This window comes from Aethalodelphis obliquidens, unplaced genomic scaffold (genome assembly GCF_003676395.1).
Source record: "Aethalodelphis obliquidens isolate GAN/ISIS:26980383/991018 unplaced genomic scaffold, ASM367639v1 scaffold1, whole genome shotgun sequence".
NCBI lineage: Eukaryota > Metazoa > Chordata > Mammalia > Artiodactyla > Delphinidae > Aethalodelphis > Aethalodelphis obliquidens.
The window spans coordinates 95,975,606-95,992,936 of NW_020837945.1; the positions used below are offsets into that span (position 1 = coordinate 95,975,606).

Genomic DNA, 17,331 nt, shown 5'->3' on the forward strand with positions numbered 1-17,331 from the left:
TAGGATATTTCCCAACAGTAAGGGGATTTTGGTTGGTTCTCTCATTTTCCCATGCACTACGAGGAAACTGGGACATGCTCTGGCATTTCCTCAACTGAATCTGACTTAAAGCATCTTTACAACCTCTTTTATTCTAGTGAATCTACACGGGCAAGGTCTAGGCTGAGGGGATTCATCTAACACTTCAACTTTCAGCTATCACTGATATCATTTACGTGCGTTGTTTTCTCTTAAAAGCAAGGAGGCATTAAAATCAGTTCCACGATATCTACTAAGAAATGTGGGTTTATCTTGCGGGACTATATGCCTCCCTTTCCTCCCTCTATTGAACTTTAATAGCTCCCTCATAAGATCATCACTTTTCCACATTATTAATCAGGCATGATAGAATGAGTAGGAATTATATGATAAATCCAGAGGGGGCAAAAATAAGCAAGTTGGATGAATACATAGATACAACTTCCCATGTCCCTCCTCTTGAAAGCAAGGTTCTTGGAAAAGAATACACAGAAATTTCAGGAGCCAGTTCTTTGCTAAATATTTACACTGCATGATACCTGAAGCAAACAAGGTAAGGACAGGAAACAGGCCACACACACAGATAAGATCTCTCTCGGGTAATAAGTAGAGCTCCACTCACCTTGTGATTCGTTTTCATAATGTTGACTTTGTACTGATGTATACAGTGCTTCCAAAAGTGTACACAAAACCTAAGTGTGTACGGGAGTGTTCACTACTCTGAGCTCTGTTTTTTGATGAGCATAACTTAGAAAGGATTGGGGCAGTTCAGAAAAATTGCTAACACATTTTATACAACCTGTCCATTTGGAGACAACTCAACCCTTATGCTCGCTAATACCCTTTGTATAAAAAAAAAGCTGACCCAGCATCCACCTGCATCAACTTGATCCTCTCAGCTTTGTCACACTCAGCAAATACTCTATGCCTTCGCAACAAAATAAAGCGGCACCCCTGGGAGGGAGGAAAAGACTTGTTATGAGTCTGCAGAGGCAGCCTTTATACCCAGCTAACAAAGAGTGAGGATCTGTGGAAGGCTGTGAATCTAGAACCACTAGTGTTACCTTCCAAATCTACCTTCTGCAAAAAACCTCCACAAGTGGTGTTACGTTGAAAGGAAAATGCCAAACATACAAAAGCAGAGTCAAGATTACAAGGCAGTCCGTACCCCCACCATTCATCCATCTTCAACTATTAACAATTCATGGCCAATCTCCCTTCACCTTGTTCCCCCTCACTTCTCCGCTAGCAGCCCTCCCCAAAACTGGCTTATTTTGAAGCAAATCCTCAACCTATATTTCAAGTTTAGAATGTATTTCTAACAGATAAGGGTTTAAAAACAACCCTAATCATGATACCGTTACCCAAAGTAACTAAACAAAACTAATATTCTTAATACTAAAACACAGCCAGTACAAATTTCCTCTATTGGCACGATTTTTAAAAAAACTATTTTCATCAAATCAGGACCCAACCAAGGTTTACACATAGCATTGCCACCTTCTGTCTCTTAGTCTTTAAACCACAGGTTCCTTCCATCCCTATGATTCTCATAGCAGCCAGGCTGATCCTCACCTGCAATTCCCAGCAATTCTATTCTAAAGATACCACAAAGAAACTCCAGTCTTAGGGGCTGTCAAGAAAAAACGTGTATGTTAATTAGTCGTTTCATAGTTAAAGAAGTTTAAAAGTAACCTGAAAAGCACAAACGAAATTGATCTGACCTGAAGCCATGAACAATGCTGAGATCCAAACACTCACTCAAGCGTCCTTTGCAATTCTGGTCTGTGGTGGATTTGTCTCCCGGGTTTGAACGACCCCCCGCCCCGGCCCTTACCCGAGTTATTTGCACAAGCAAAGCAATGGTGCGAAGCAAGTACGTTTCCTCCCAGCTGGACCTTCCTCCGCAAGCCGGGTCCTCGCGGTCGCTTCCGGAATGCGGGGGGCGGGGGACCCCGCTGCCACCTCCCGAGACCACCTGCCCAGGTGAGAAGAGGAGTTTCACTGAGCCAACAAATTCCGGAGGGCGGTCCCAAGTTATTTAGAGAGAATTTTGAGCCATCCAGGCTGGGGACAGAGGAACCACCCAGAACGCCACGGTCTCAGAGAACAACCAACCTGAAAAGCCCCAGGGCTTAATCCCAATGCCCGGCGTTCGCGGGGGCACCGTCCCCAACGCCCGAGGGCCAAGAGAGGGGACGCAAAGTCCGCCCCAACGAATACACGAGCATGTGTGCCCGTGACTATATGCCCACCTGTGTGTTCCAGGAAGGAAAGTTGCACACACTGATGTTTTACAATGTTTAATAGCTCTCTCCCCGGGAAAGGGGGTACGAGCTGGATGTGAGTATACACCCAACCTAGGCCACCGGTTCCATCCCTGCACCCCACCCCCGGGTCCAAACCCGGGGCGGACCCGTGGCGCGAAGGCTACGATCACCCCCCAGCCGGAGCGCGGCGTCCTCGGCTTTCAGTCCAGGGCCACCACCCACTCCAGGATCTCTTAAGTAATAAAGAACCCCAGCCCCTGAATCCCCGGGAGTGAAATTCCTCTCCCTCCCCGACGCGCAGAGCACAGCCAGGGAAGCGGGGAGCGGCGCGGTGCCGTCGGCCTCCCCACCCCGGAGCCCCGGGTGAGGAGGGAAGCAGCTGCGAGACGCCAGGCGCGAGTCCCCGCAACTCACCCGAGGCGCGGCGGCTCCCGGCTCCCGGCTCGCGCTCCGCGTCCGCGGCGCTGGGCGCCCGACCAGACCCGCAGCGAGGTCGCCGCCGGGCACCTGCCGCGCCCGGCCCCAGGTGACCGGGGACAGGCCGGGGCTGAGAGCACGGCCCCGGGGACCCCGCAGCAACCCCGCAACGGCCCCGCGCGCTGCTACCAGGAAGTGCGGATGCAATCCTTTGAGCGCGCACGCCCCGTCGCGACCCCAGCGGGAGACTGGCCGGAGGGCGCCGCCTGCGGGCGGGGCGGCGAGAGGCGTCCAGGCCGCCACCCAGGCGCGCGGGAGAGGGGCCTGGGTCGAGGCTGGCACAGGGGATTCCCCGAGGGTGTAGGGTGGAAGATGAAACCCCCCCTTTTGCGTGCCGGGCCTTCAGATACTCCCACCTCCAGCCCTGCCCAAGGATCTCCCATCTCCTCAGCAGGGTCGGCACGGGGCCATTGCAGTTTCCTCCAGATGAGGATATACATAGGGTGACAGAACCTGATATAAACAACCACCTGTAATGCACTATGAATTCACATTTAAAATAAAAATCCGCAAATTGCATATTTGGAAATAGCACACTTATACTGCATTGCCTTTCTTTGTGTCAACATTACTAATTTGTTATATTCAACAAATATTTTTTGAGCACCTACGACTTGCCAATCATTTAAACATTTAAAATATAGCGCAGGGAATTCCCTGGAAGTCCAGTGGTTAGGACACTGCGCTTCTACTGCAAGGGCCACAGGTTCGATCCCTGGTTGGGTAAATAAGTGCCGCATGCCCAGCGGCGTGGCCAAAAACAAGAAACAAGAAAAGAAAAACCCAGCACAGTTTCCTCGTCCTCCTTTTCCTGAAGAGCCTTCAATAAGGGGAGTGGGCTGGCCCTTTCTTAATCTCCCAGAAAGCTTGAGTGGTCTTGCAAGGAACTTAGCAACGGCCCGCCCAAAGGTGCAGTAAGAACTGAACCGTGATAGAAGTAAGTGTGGGCTGCTAGAGGGCCTGAGAAGCGGCTTGACCCAACCTGGGGAGGTCAGAGAGGAATTTCTGGAGAAGGGGGCATGTGTGCTGAGTCCTGAAGGACTACAGGATTCACCAGGATGTGAAGTGTTTCAGCCAAGATTCCACTGTGAGCAAAGCCAGAAGCCAGACCTGGCCAGAGAGTGCATGTTCTGACAGAGGAATAGCAAGTGAGTCAGTAGAGCTGAGAAGAAGAGGATGTGAACTGAGTTAGAGCAGGGGGTGTGGGGACCAGATCATGCTCCTATCACAACTAACAGCTGCTGACATGTATACACTGATGTGTATAAAATGGATGACTAATAAGAACCTGCTGTATAAAAAATAATAACAGCGGCCGTCTATGGAGTGTATAGCATAAAACAGGAACTGGACATGCATCACGTCAAACTATGTGGTCGGGTTATTACTCCCCTTTAAAGAAGAGGAAAATGAGGAATAGGAAGGTGAGGTGTCTTGCTACTGACAGGGCTGGGGGGAGGTGACTCTCAAGAGCTAGCCTGCACTTTTCATGGCTCCTTCCAGGCCAATCCAGGAGGCTGAATTATCTGCAAATGTTCTCAGCATCCTCAAGTATCCCCAGGTGCCCACTGCCGTCTCTCCATTCCAAAGCCTGTGTCAGCAACTGCCCTCAGACCCGCACCTGCCTAGAACAGATGACAGAGTATACGGCTGTGCACACCGGACTCTTTCCCAAGGGGTACTCGGTTTCAGGGCCTGGTGGAGGGACTGTGGAAGAGCCCTTTCTTGTTCCCTAATAGCCATTCTCTCCTTCTTCCATAATAATAGAATTGAAGCTGAGCCCAAGCCTGCTTAGAACAAAGACTACATTTCCCTTCCTCTCTTGCAGCAAAATATCAACACATCAACAGTGGTGCCCAGAGCCCCTAGAATCCATTTGATCCAGCAGTACTTCTGAGGCAGCTGTTTCCTCCCCAACATCTTTGATCTGTCAGATATTTTTCATGGGGCAGACACTGCTTACTGTCTCCTCAATAACCAATCCCCCTTCTTCCCTTCGAAGAGAACTCAGATTTTGTTCCAGGAGGCGATGAGCCGGGCTGAAATGCTCACCTTCCCAGAAGTCCTTGCGGGGCAGTCACATGGCTCGACGGCTGAGGTGGAGGGGGAAGTTGCCTAGAGAGTCCTGAGAAGGTTTTTGCTTTCCTGAAGCAGACACCACCGCTTTTCTCCTTCTGTTTTATTCTGGCTGTGAGGTTGCTGTGAGCTTGGAGGGTGAGCAACCATTTTATGACCACAGGACAGCACACAAGAGAAAAGGAGGAAAAGCACCTACTGCAGACTGCTGAGCTCCAGACTTTTTATTACATGAGAAAAATAATCCCCTTACTTTTTTTTTAATATAAATTTATTTATTTTTGGCTGCATTGGGTCTTCGTTGCTGCACGCGGGCTTTCTCTAGTTGTGGTGAGCAGGGGCTACTCTTCGTTGTGGTGCACGGCCTTCTCATTGTGGTGGCTTCTCTTGTTGCGGAGCACGGGCTCTAGGCTCATGGGCTTCAGTAGTCGTGTGGTCTGGGCTTCGGTAGTTGTGGCATGCGGGCTCTAGAGCGCAGGCTCAGTAGCTGTGGTGCACAGGCTTATTGCTTCGCAGCACGTGCGATCTTCCCGGACCAGGGATCGAACCCTTTACCCCTGCATTGGCAGGTGGATTCTTAACCACTGTGCCACCAGGGAAGTCCCCCCCTTACTTGTTTAAAGCACTCTTGGTTAAGGTTTGTTGCAAGCAATTGAACGCAATCCTAATGGATACACTATTCTTTCCCAAGAAAAGCCTCAAAAATCAATCCACCAACTCTACCTAATACAGTGTGATAGCAGAAAGAGGGTGGGATTGGCATGAGACAATCTATGAGTTTCAGCTCTTCCATTTATTTAGCTAATGACCTTGGGCAATTTTGTAAAATTAGATTACGTATTGTAAAATTAGAAATTATCATCAAAATACAAGGCATAGTGCTTCCTGGCATATGGTGAGTGATTAATAAATGATCAGTTTAGAGCCTCCACCAAATGGATGTCTGGCCAATATGTAGATTCAGAATCATATATCCACTTACCAGTTTCACCCCTTAGACAAATCTTTTGTCTATTCCGCTCTTAGATGCTTTGTAATAGCAAAGTCAATCTTAAAGTTTCAGTAAAAACCAGCCCTTGCCAAGCGTCTTGTTTCCTCATCTCCTAGACAATATACACTCTACCAAACATTTTTAAAAGGAAAAGAATAGAAGCACAGACTTTGTAGTGACCAGCCATGAATTACTGGTACACTAGTTCAGCAGGTACATATGCATATTTCTGTTTGACTCTCTTTTTTTAAATAAGAAACTCTAATTTCAATGCTTTGAGGTTTGTATTTTTAATTACCAAGCAAGATGTTTTAATGGTCCAAAAAATATGCTTTTGTTGAAACTACAACATATCCCTTTATGCTGAAATTGAATAACGTTAAAAATTACTATCATTCACTTTGGCTTTTAATTTTTTAAAAAATTTATTTATTTTTGGCCGCGTTGAGTCTTTTGTTGCTGCGCGTGGGCTTTCTCTAGTTGCAGCGAGTGGGGGCTACTCTTCGTTGCCGTGCTTGGGCTTCTCATTTGGTGGCTTCTCTTGTTGCGGAGCACGGGCTCCAGGAGCCCGGGCTTCAGCAGTTGTGGCTCGTGGGCTCCAGAGCTCAGGCTCAGTAGTTGTGGTGCACGGGCCCAGTTGCTCCGCGGCATGTGGGATCCTCCAGGACCAGGGATCGAACCCGTGTCCCCTGCATTGGCAGGTTGACTTCTAACCACTGCGCCACCAGGGAAGCCCTTGGCTTTTAATTTTAAAAATAATACATTCTTTCAATCACTACAGAAGTTTTTAAGTTAAGAAAAAAAAGATCGTAATTTATTTAACCTGCCTTCTATTAATGGACATTTAGGTTATCTCTAGTTAATCTCAGTTACAAATGACATTGCCTTGAACATCTTTGACCCTACACTTTTGCCCATTTGTGTAATCTGACCACATCTCCCCACTTCACAGCTTGCTCCCCAGGTCCAAGCCCCCATCTATCTCTTGACTGGATTGTTGGAATAGCCTTCTGAATGGTTCCTGTTTTTGTCCTTGTCCTCCTTCAACCCATCTGCAATGCAGCAGCTGGAATAGTCTTTTTTTTTTTTTTTTTTGGCTGCGCTGCACAACTTGCGGGATCTTAGTTCCCCGACCAGGGATTGACCCACAGCAGTGAAAGCGTGGAGTCCTAACCACAGGGCCGCCAGGGAATTCCCTGGAATAGTCATTTTAGAATGTAAGTCAGATATTGTCCCTCTCTGGTCAAAACTTTCCAGTGGCTTCCCTCTCATTCAAAGTCAAAGTCCTTCATATACCCTGAGAAAACCATAATTCAAAAAGTCATGTAGCAAAATGTTCATTGCAGCTCTATTTACAATAGCCAGGACAGAAGCAACCTAAGTGTGCATCAATAGATGAATGGATAAAGAAGATGTGGCATAGATATACAATGGAATATTACTCAGCCATAAAAAGGAACAAAACTGAGTTATCTGTAGTGAGGTGGATGGACCTAGAGTCTGTCATACAGAGTGAAGTAAGTCAGAAGGAGACAAACAAACACCGTATGCTAACACATATATATGGAATCTAAAAAAAAAAGAAAGAAAAAAAAATGGTCAGAAGAACCTAGGGGCTAGACGGGAATAAAGATGCAGACCTACTAGAGAATGGACTTGAGGATACAGGGAGGGGGAAGGGTGAGCTGTGACAAAGTGAGACAGTGGCATGGACATATATACACTACCAAACGTAAGGTAGATAGCTAGTGGGAAGCAGCCGCATAGCACAGGGAGATCAGCTCGGTGCTTTGTGACCACCTAGAGGGCTGGGATAGGGAGGGTGAGAGGGAAGGAGACACAAGAGATATGGGGACATATGTATTTATAACTGATTCACTTTGTTATAAAGCAGGATCTAACACACCATTGTAAAGCAATTATACTCCAATAAAGATGTTAAAAAAAACCCAAAAAACAAAGTCCTTACAATGGCCTATAGAGCTACACTGTCGGCCCCCATTGCCGTTACCTCTCTGTACCATCCCCTTCCATACTCCCCTCTCTGCTACAGCCAGATGAGGAGCTTCCTCGGTGGTTTGTTTGTTTTTCTGTTTTAATATGCCAGGTAGACTTCTGCCTCAGGGCCTTTACACTTGCTATCTCTTTTGGGAACTCTCTTCTTCCAAATAACACATGACTTAATCCTTCACCTTTTTCAAGTCTTTACTTATTTTTGTTTTTAATAGTTAGCAATTATGGAGAGGTTAACATAGCGAGGCATCTGGTCCTAAGTGTTTTACATGTATTACTTCATTTAATCATTACAACCACCCTAAATTTTATGATCCCCATTTTATAGATGAGGAACTTGAGGCACAGAGAGATGAAAGAATTTGTCCAAGACTCACAGCTTGTAAAGAACAGAACTAGGATTTGAGTATTCAAAGCCACTACACTTTACCACACTTGTAGTAAACGGAGAACCTCTCAGGAACTGCTAACATCCTTTCTGCTCAAGAATCTTGCTCAAGACCTGAAGAGCCACGTTTCTTCATATCCTGGGTTTTGGAGGTTGTAGTTATTTCCTTGCTTATATAGATGAACTTGTCTAAGCTTTTTATTGTTGTTTTCTCTCGTTCATTTCAGTATATTTCCTGGAGAAGCCCAGCATTATACACTGTACTTCAACTTTACCAGAAATCTTTAGTTGCATTATTTGCAAGAAAATTGCAAAGTAGCTACTGACTCCCCTACCCTGGGCCCTGTCCAATTCAGTAACCACTAGTCACTTATGACTATGAATTAAGTCCTGAAAATATTAGTAGTCCAAATTGATATATGCTGGAACTATAAAATACACATTGTATCTCAAAGACTTAGCACAAAAGAAAGAATGTAAAATATCTGGATAAGAATTGTTTATATTGATAATCGTGTTGGAATGATAATATTTTATACATACTAGGTTAAATGAAATATAGTATTAAAATTAATCTCATTTGTTTCTTCTTTTTACAATGTGGCTACTAAAAAAATGTAAAATTAATACATGTGGCTCACATTGTATTTCGATTGGGCAGTGCTGCTCTAGGGTTTCCTTTCCTGCAGCTATGGTTTAGGCAAGCGGGGGGAGGGCAATATATACGCACAAAAAAGTGATGTAATTATACTGGCGGAGAACTTGCTGAGAGGGAAACAAAAGGCAGAGGTAGTATGCTCAAGACGCAGGACAGAACCACCACATTCCCTTGTCCAAACTTTCCTCACGTGGGCATTATTTCTTGCCTGTGCAAATGCCACCTATAGTCCATGCCAGTCCTCCTGTCTTTTCTGTGGTCAAACCACACAGCCTTTTCTTCTTTCTGGTTCCTGTGTCCCCAGGGATCTTGCTGATCAAGTCATTTATTTATTCTATTGATTCCATATATTCTTTACCAACAGAACACAACATTCAAAATATTCCCAAACATGTTAGCTTCAAAATAAAACCGGGGTGGGGGAGAGGAGGGGGTAGAAGTCGATGGCAATATAAATGAAACAGATTGGCTATGAGCTGATCATTCTGGAAGCAAGGAGATGGGTACATGGGGGTTTGTTACACTATTTGGTCTACTTTGGTATATGACTGAAATTTTCCTTAAGAAAAAATTTAAAACAAATTCGCAAATATGCATAATTAATACAAAATCTCTTTTCATGGTTCAGGGTCCACACATGTAATTTACCCTAACAATTTCTCCCTTTTAAAATGTAATAAATTTCCTTTTGGTCAGAACCCATCTGCAAGAGGTAAGCAGACAAGATACAGTGTACCATGAAGGAAACAATGCAGAGCTTTCAATTTGGCTGAGAAGACAGGCTAAGTTCATGGCAGGCAGTAGCTTCACAACTTGAAAGTTTCCTGTTTATATTTTTTATAGGAAAGCTTTGGTACAAAGTCCAAATTCAGTGGCTAGTGCCTTGGGTCCACAGGAACCTGGCCTTATCAGTAACAGGCTTTTCAACAGCTGCTGTTTTCCCATGAAAGTGTGCCCACATCTCTTCTGAAACCAGGACGTCAAGTGGAAAGCACTGATGAATTGGAAAGTGTTCTTTATTGTATGTTTCCTGCAGTACCACTCAGCCCCAGCATAGAGTGTAGGGGTGCTCCCTCTGAAGTTAGACTCCCCGGTTTCAAATCCTGGGTGACTGAGAGTTGCCTGCGTTTTTAACGCCTTGGTGGTTTTTAAGGTAAATCTGTAAAATGGGAATAATAAGGCATATCTCAAAGGGTGTTGTAAGGATTAAATGAAATCATGTGTGAAATATGCTTTATACCATACATGGCCCAAAGGAAGGACCCAGCAAATGGTAGCTGTTGTTTTTACAGCAAACTTCCTGTTTATTCTTAGCTGTTTGACACTTTACAAATTGTCTAACTAATTAAATATTCTGCTTCCTATATATAAAACATGAGAAATTACCAATTTTTAAATAGTTAAACGACTGTCTTTTCCACTAGACTCGGCTCTCTGAGGGTAGGATCCATGTATTATTCAGTTTGAACCCTCGGTGTCTAGCATAATGGAGCTCATAATCTTTGAAAGACATCACCTTGAATATAACAAAATACACTTACAATTTAAGGTCTAAGCATTGCTCTTACGGTTATAAAATGTTTAGGACACTGGTTTATAAGCAATTTATAACATGAAGTGGATGTGGCTTTTGTGTTTACCTTTCTTGGGGACCTCATTCAACAAATATTTATTAAGTGCCTCCTGTAAGGAAGGGATCGTGTGCCGGGTGCCTCATTAAGGAAGAAGGCAGACACAACTCTTATGCCCGGAATTTATTTTTAACAGGAGAGACACCTTTGCATGACCACTTACAAAATTACATATATATAATTGGAGGAGAAGCACAGGGGACTGAGAGAGCAGATGATGGGGCACTGAGCCTTAGCGTGGGGACCTCTTGAGAAGTGATGTGCAGGGTGATGGCAGAGCAGGAGTAGCTGAACCTGAGCAAAGAGGGTGAAAGAGGATAAAGAATGGGCTTTCTGGGCCCTGAATACAGTCCAGCCTGAAGGCCTCAGGGTCGTAAGGAGACAACATAAAATGCTAGAGGAACTGAGAGAGGCTGGTATGACTGGGTCTGGGGAGGGGGAATAGCAAATTGTGATCTGTATTTGGAGGAGTCAGCAGGGATCAGGACATGGCAGTTCACTGGAAGATTTAGAATTTCATTCTGAATGCATGAAAACATCCTCCCTAAAAGCTATGACTTCTGGAATTCGCTTCAAATAACCCAAGAACATTGGAGAAAGTAGGTGGGGGTATATATGAAATGAAATTGGCCATTCATTGATTTGTTGAAACTGTGTGATGAGTATATGGAAGCTTATTATACTCTATTTTTGTGAATATTTAAATTTTTCTATAATTAAAAAAAACAGAAATCCCTCCAGCTACAATAGAGAAAGGATTAAGAACAGATGTGGGGAGGGAGGAAAGATGGCAGAAGAGTAAGATGCAGAGATCACCTTCCTCCCCACATATACATCAGAAATACATCTACACGTGTAACAACTCCTATAGAACATCCACTGAACGCTGGCAGAAGGCCTCAGACCTCCCAAAAGGCAAGAAACTCCCCACGTACCTGGGGAGGGCAAAAGAAAAAAGAATAAACAGAGACAAAAGGAGAGGGACGGGACCTGCACCAGTGGGAGGGAGCCGTGAAGGAGGAAAGGGTCCCACACACTAGAAGCCCCTTCGCGGGCGGAGACTGCGGTGGCGGAGGGGGGAAGCTTCGGAGCTGCGGAGGAGAGCGCAGCAACAGGGGTGCGGAGGGCAAAGCAGAGAGATTCCCACACAGAGGATCGGTGCTGACCGGCACTCACCAGCCCGAGGGGCTTGTCTGCTCACCTGCTGGGGCGGGCGGGGCTGGGAGCTGAGGCTTGGGCTTCGGTCGGATCCCAGGGAGCAGACTGGGGATGGCGGCGCGAACACAGCCTTCAGGGGGTTGGTGCACCACGGCTAGCCGGGACGGAGTCCGGGAAAAAGTCTGGAGCTGCCGAAGAGGCAAGAGACTTTTTCTTGCCTCTTTGTTTCCTGGTGCGCAAGGAGAGGGGATTAAGAGCGCTGCTTAAAGGAGCTCCAGAGACGGGCGCGAGCCGCGGCTAAAAGCGCGGACCCCAGAGACGGGCATGAGACGCTAAGGCTGCTGCTGCCGCCACCAAGAAGCCTGTGTGTGAGCACAGGTTACTATCCACACCACCCTTCCGGGGAGCCTGTGCAGCCCGCTACTGCCAGGGTCCCGGGATCCAGGGACAACTTCCCCGGGAGAACGCACGGCACGCCTCAGGCTGGTGCAACGTCACGCTGGCCTCTGCCGCCGCAGGCCCGCCCCACACTCCCGTGCCCCTCCCTCCCCCCGGGCCTGAGTGAGCCAGAGCCCCCTAATCAGCGGCTCCTTTAACCTCGTCCTGTCTTAGCGAAGAACAGACGCCCTCTGGCCACCTACACGCACAGGCGGGGCCAAATCCAAAGCTGAGTCCCAGGAGCTGTGCGAACAAAGAAGAGAAAGGGAAATTTCTCACAGCAGAATCTGGAGCAGCGGATTAAATCTCCACAATCAACTTGATGTACCCTGCATCTGTGGAATACCTGAATAGACAACGAATCATCCCAAAGTGAGGGGTGGACTTTGAGACCAAGATTTATTATTTTTTTCCCCTTTTCCTCTTTTTGTGAGTGTGTATGTGTATGCTTCTGTGTGAGATTTTGTCTGTATAGCTTTGCTTTCACCATTTGTCCTAGGGTTCTACCCGTCCGTTTTTTTTTTTTTTAGTTTGTTTTTGTTTACTTTAAAAAAATTTTCTTTTCTTAATAATTATTTTTTTATTTTAATAACTTTATTTTATTTTACCTTACTTTACATTCTTTTCTTTTATGCTCTTTCTTTCTTTCTACTTTTTCTCCTTTTATTCTGAGCCGTGTGGATGAAAGGCTCTTGGTGCTGCAGTCAGGAGTCAGTGCTGTGCCTCTGAGGTGGGAGAGCCAACTTCAGGACACTGGTCCACAAGAGACCTCCCAGCTCCACGTAATATCAAACGGCGAAAATCTCCCAGAGATCTCCATCTCAACACCAACACTCAACTTCACTCAACGACCAGCAAGCTACAGTGCTGGACACCTTATGCCAAACAACTAGCAGACAGGAACACAACCCCACCCATTAGCAGAGAGGCTGCCTAAAATCATAATAAGTCCACAGACACACCAAAACACACCACCAGGCGTGGACCTGCCCACCAGAAACACAAGATCCAGCTTCATCCACCAGAACACACTAGTCCCCTCCACCAGGAAGCCTACACAACCCACTGAACCAACTTTAGCCACTGGGGACAGACACCAAAAACAACGGGAACTACGAACCTGCAGCCTGCAAAAAGGAGACCCGAAACACAGTAAGATAAGCAAAATGAGAAGACAGAAAAACACACAGCAGATGAAGGAACAAGATAAAAACCACCAGACCTAACGAATGAAGAAGAAATAGGCAGTCTACCTGAAAAAGAATTCAGATAATGATAGTAAACATGATCCAAAATCTTGGAAATAGAATAGAGAAAATGCAAGAAACATTTAACAAGGACCTAGAAGAACTAAAGATGAAACAAGCAATGATGAACAACACAATAAATGAAATTAAAAATACTCTAGAAGGGATCAATAGCAGAATAACTGAGGCAGAAGAACGGATAAGTGACCTGGAAGATAAAATAGTGGAAATAACTACTGCAGAGTGGATAAAGAAAAAAGAATGACAAGAACTGAGGAAAGTCTCAGAGACCTGTCGGACAACATTAAATGCACCAACGTTCAAATTATAGGGGTTCCAGAAGAAGAAGAGAAAAAGAAAGGGACTGAGAAAAGATTTAAAGAGATTATAGTTGAAAACTTCCCTAATATGGGAAATGAAATAGTTAATCAAGTCCAGGAAGCACAGAGAGTCCCATACAGGATAAATCCAAGGAGAAACATGCCAAGACACATATTAATCAAACTGTCAAAAATTAATTACAACGAAAACATATTAAAAGCAGCAAGGGAAAAATAACACACAAGGGAATCCCCATAAGGTTAACAGCTGATCTTTCAACAGAAACTCTGCAAGCCAGAAGGGACTGGCAGGACATATTTAAAGTGATGAAGGAGAAAAACCTACAACCAAGATTACTCTACCCAGCAAGGATCTCATTCAGATTTGTTGGAGAAATTAAAACCTTTACAGACAAGCAAAAGCTGAGAGAGTTCAGCACCACCAAACCAGCTTTACAACAAATGCTAAAGGATCTTCTCTAGGCAAGAAACACAAGAGAAGGAAAAGACCTATAATAACAAACACAAAACAATTAAGAAAATGGGAATAGGAACATACATATCGATAACTACCTTAAATGTAAATGGATTAAATGCTCCCACCAAAAGACACAGACTGGCTGAATGGATACCAAAACAAGACCCATATATATGCTGTCTACAAGAGACCCACTTCAGACCTAGAGACACATACAGACTGAAAGTGAGGGGATGGAAAAAGATATTCCATGCAAATGGAAACCAAAAGAAAGCTAGAGTAGCAATTCTCATATCAGACAAAATAGACTTTAAAATAAAGACTATTAGAAGAGACAAAGAAGGACACTACATAATGATCAAGGGATCGATCCAAGAAGAAGATATAACAATTGTAAATATTTATGCACCCAACATAGGAGCACCTCAATACATAAGGCAAATACTAACAGCCATAAAAGGGGAAATCGACAGTAACACATTCATAGTAGGGGACTTTAACACCCCACTTTCACCAATGGACAGATCATCCAAAATGAAAATAAATAAGGAAACACAAGCTTTAAATGATACATTAAACAAGATGGACTTAATTGATATTTATAGGACATTCCATCCAAAAACAACAGAATACACATTTTTCTCAAGTGCTCATGGAACATTCTCCGGGATAGATCATATCTTGGGTCACAAATCAAGCCTTGGTAAATTTAAGAAAACTGAAACTGTATCAAGTATCTTTTCTGACCACATGCTATGAGACTAGATATCAATTACAGGAAAAGATAGGTAAAAAATAAAATACATGGAGGCTAAACAATACAATACTTAATAACGAGGTGATCATTGAAGAAATCAAAGAGGAAATTAAAAATACCTAGAAACAAATGACAATGGAGACACGACGACCCAAAACCTATGGGATGCAGCAAAAGCAGTTCTAAGAGGGAAGGTTATAGCAATACAATCCTACCTTAAGAAACAGGAAACATCTCAAATAAACAACCTAACCTTGCACCTAAAGCAATTAGAGAAACAAGAACAAAAACACCCCAAAGTTAGCAGAAGGAAAGAAATCTTAAAAATCAGATCAGAAATAAATGAAAAAGAAATGAAGGAAAAAATAACAAAGATCAATAAAACTAAAAGTTGGTTCTTTGAGAAGATAAACAAAATTGATAAACCATTAGCCAGACTCATCAAGAAAAAGAGGGAGAGGACTCAAATCAATAGAATTAGAAATGAAAAAGGAGAAGTAACAACTGACACTGCAGAAATACAAAAGATCATGAGAGATTACTACAAGCAACTCTATGCCAATAAAATGGACAACCTGGAAGAAATGGACAAATTCTTAGAAAGGCACAACCTGCCAAGACTGAATCAGGAAGAAATAGAAAATATGAACAGACCAATCACAAGCACTGAAATTGAAACTGTGATTAAAAATCTTCCAACAAACAAAAGCCCAGGACCAGATGGCTTCACCGGCGAATTCTATCAATTTAGAGAAGAGCTAACACATACCCTTCTCAAACTCTTCCAAAATATAGCAGAGGAAGGAACACTCCCAAATTCATTCTACGAGGCCACCATCATCCTGATACCAAAACCAGACAAGGATGTCACAAAGAAAGAAAATTACAGGTCAATATCACTGATGAACATAGATGCAAAAATCCTCAACAAAATACTAGCAAACAGAATCCAACAGCACATTAAAAGGATCATACACCATGATCAAGTGGGGTTTATTCCAGGAATGCAAGCATTCTTCAATATATGCAAATCAATCAATGTGATACACCATATTAACAAGTTGAAGGAGAAAAACCATATGGTCATCTCAATAGATGCAGAGAAAGCTTTCGACAAAATTCAACACCCATTTATGATAAAAACCCTGCAGAAAGTAGACATAAAGGGAATTTCCTCAACGTAATAAAGACCATATATGACAAACCCACAGCCAACATCATCCTCAATGGTGAAAAACTGAAAGCATTTCCACTAAGATCAGGAACAAGACAAGGTTGCCCACTCTCACCACTCTTATTCAACATAGTTTTGGAAGTTTTAGCCACAGCAATCAGAGAAGAAAAGGAAATAAAAGGAATCCAAATCGGAAAAGAAGAAGTAAAGCTGTCACTCTTTGCAGATGACATGATACTATACATAGAGAATCCTAAAGATGCTACCAGAAAACAACTAGAGCTAATCAATGGTAAAGTAGCAGGATACAAAATTAATGCTCAGAAATCTCTGGCATTCCTATACACTAATGATGAAAAATCTGAAAGTGAAAACAAGAAAACACTCCCATTTACCATTGCAACAAAAAGAATAAAATATCTAGGAATAAACCTACCTAAGGAGACAAAAGACCTGTATGCAGAAAATTATAAGACACTGATGAAAGAAATGAAAGATGATACAAATAGATGGAGAGATATACCATGTTCTTGGATTGGAAGAATCAACATTGTGAAAATGACTCTACTGCCCAAAGCAATCTACAGCTTCAATGCAATCCCTATCAAACTACCACTGTAATTTTTCACAGAACTAGAACAAAAAATTTCACAATTTGTATGGAAACACAAAAGATCCCGAATAGCAAAAGCAATCTTGAGAACAAAAAACAGAGCTGGAGGAATCAGGCTTCCTGAATTCAGACTATACTACAAAGCTACAGTAATCAAGACAGTATGGTACTGGCACAAAAACAGAAATATAGATCAATGGAACAGGATAGAAAGCCCAGAGATAAACCCACACACATATGGTCACCTTATCTTTGATAAAGGAGGCAGGAGTGTACAGTGGAGAAAGGACAGCTTCTTCAGTAATTGGTGCTGTGAAAACTGGACAGGTACATGTAAAAGTATGAGATTAGATCAGTCCCTAACACCATACACAAAAATAAGCTCAAAATGGATTAAAGATCTAAATGTAAGGCCAGAAACTATCAAACTCTTAGAGGAAAACATAGGCAGAACACTCTATGACATAAATCACAGCAAGATCCTTTTTGACTCACCTCCTAGAGAAATGGAAATAAAAACAAAAATAAACAAATGGGACCTAATGAAACTTCAAAGCTTTTGCACAGCAAAGGAAACCATAAACAAGACCAAAAGACAACCCTCAGAATGGGAGAAAATATTTG

General features: G+C 43.7%; 1 protein-coding gene across 3 annotated transcripts in view; it reads right to left on the reverse strand.

Annotated features, from left to right (window-relative positions):
• GPR160 (G protein-coupled receptor 160) overlaps window positions 1-2,806 on the reverse strand; it is a 30,892-nt gene extending 28,086 nt beyond the window's left edge. Inside the window, exon 1 of one of the 3 annotated variants that reach the window (XM_027112064.1) lies at window positions 2,703-2,806. The gene's annotated coding sequence lies outside the window, so the exon portion shown is untranslated. Of the gene's footprint in view, window positions 1-640; window positions 794-1,855; window positions 1,959-2,702 lie in introns of those variants that run through there. The other 2 variants (XM_027112073.1, XM_027112082.1) reach the window with 2 other exon arrangements.
• Between the last annotated feature and the right edge of the window lie 14,525 nt (window positions 2,807-17,331).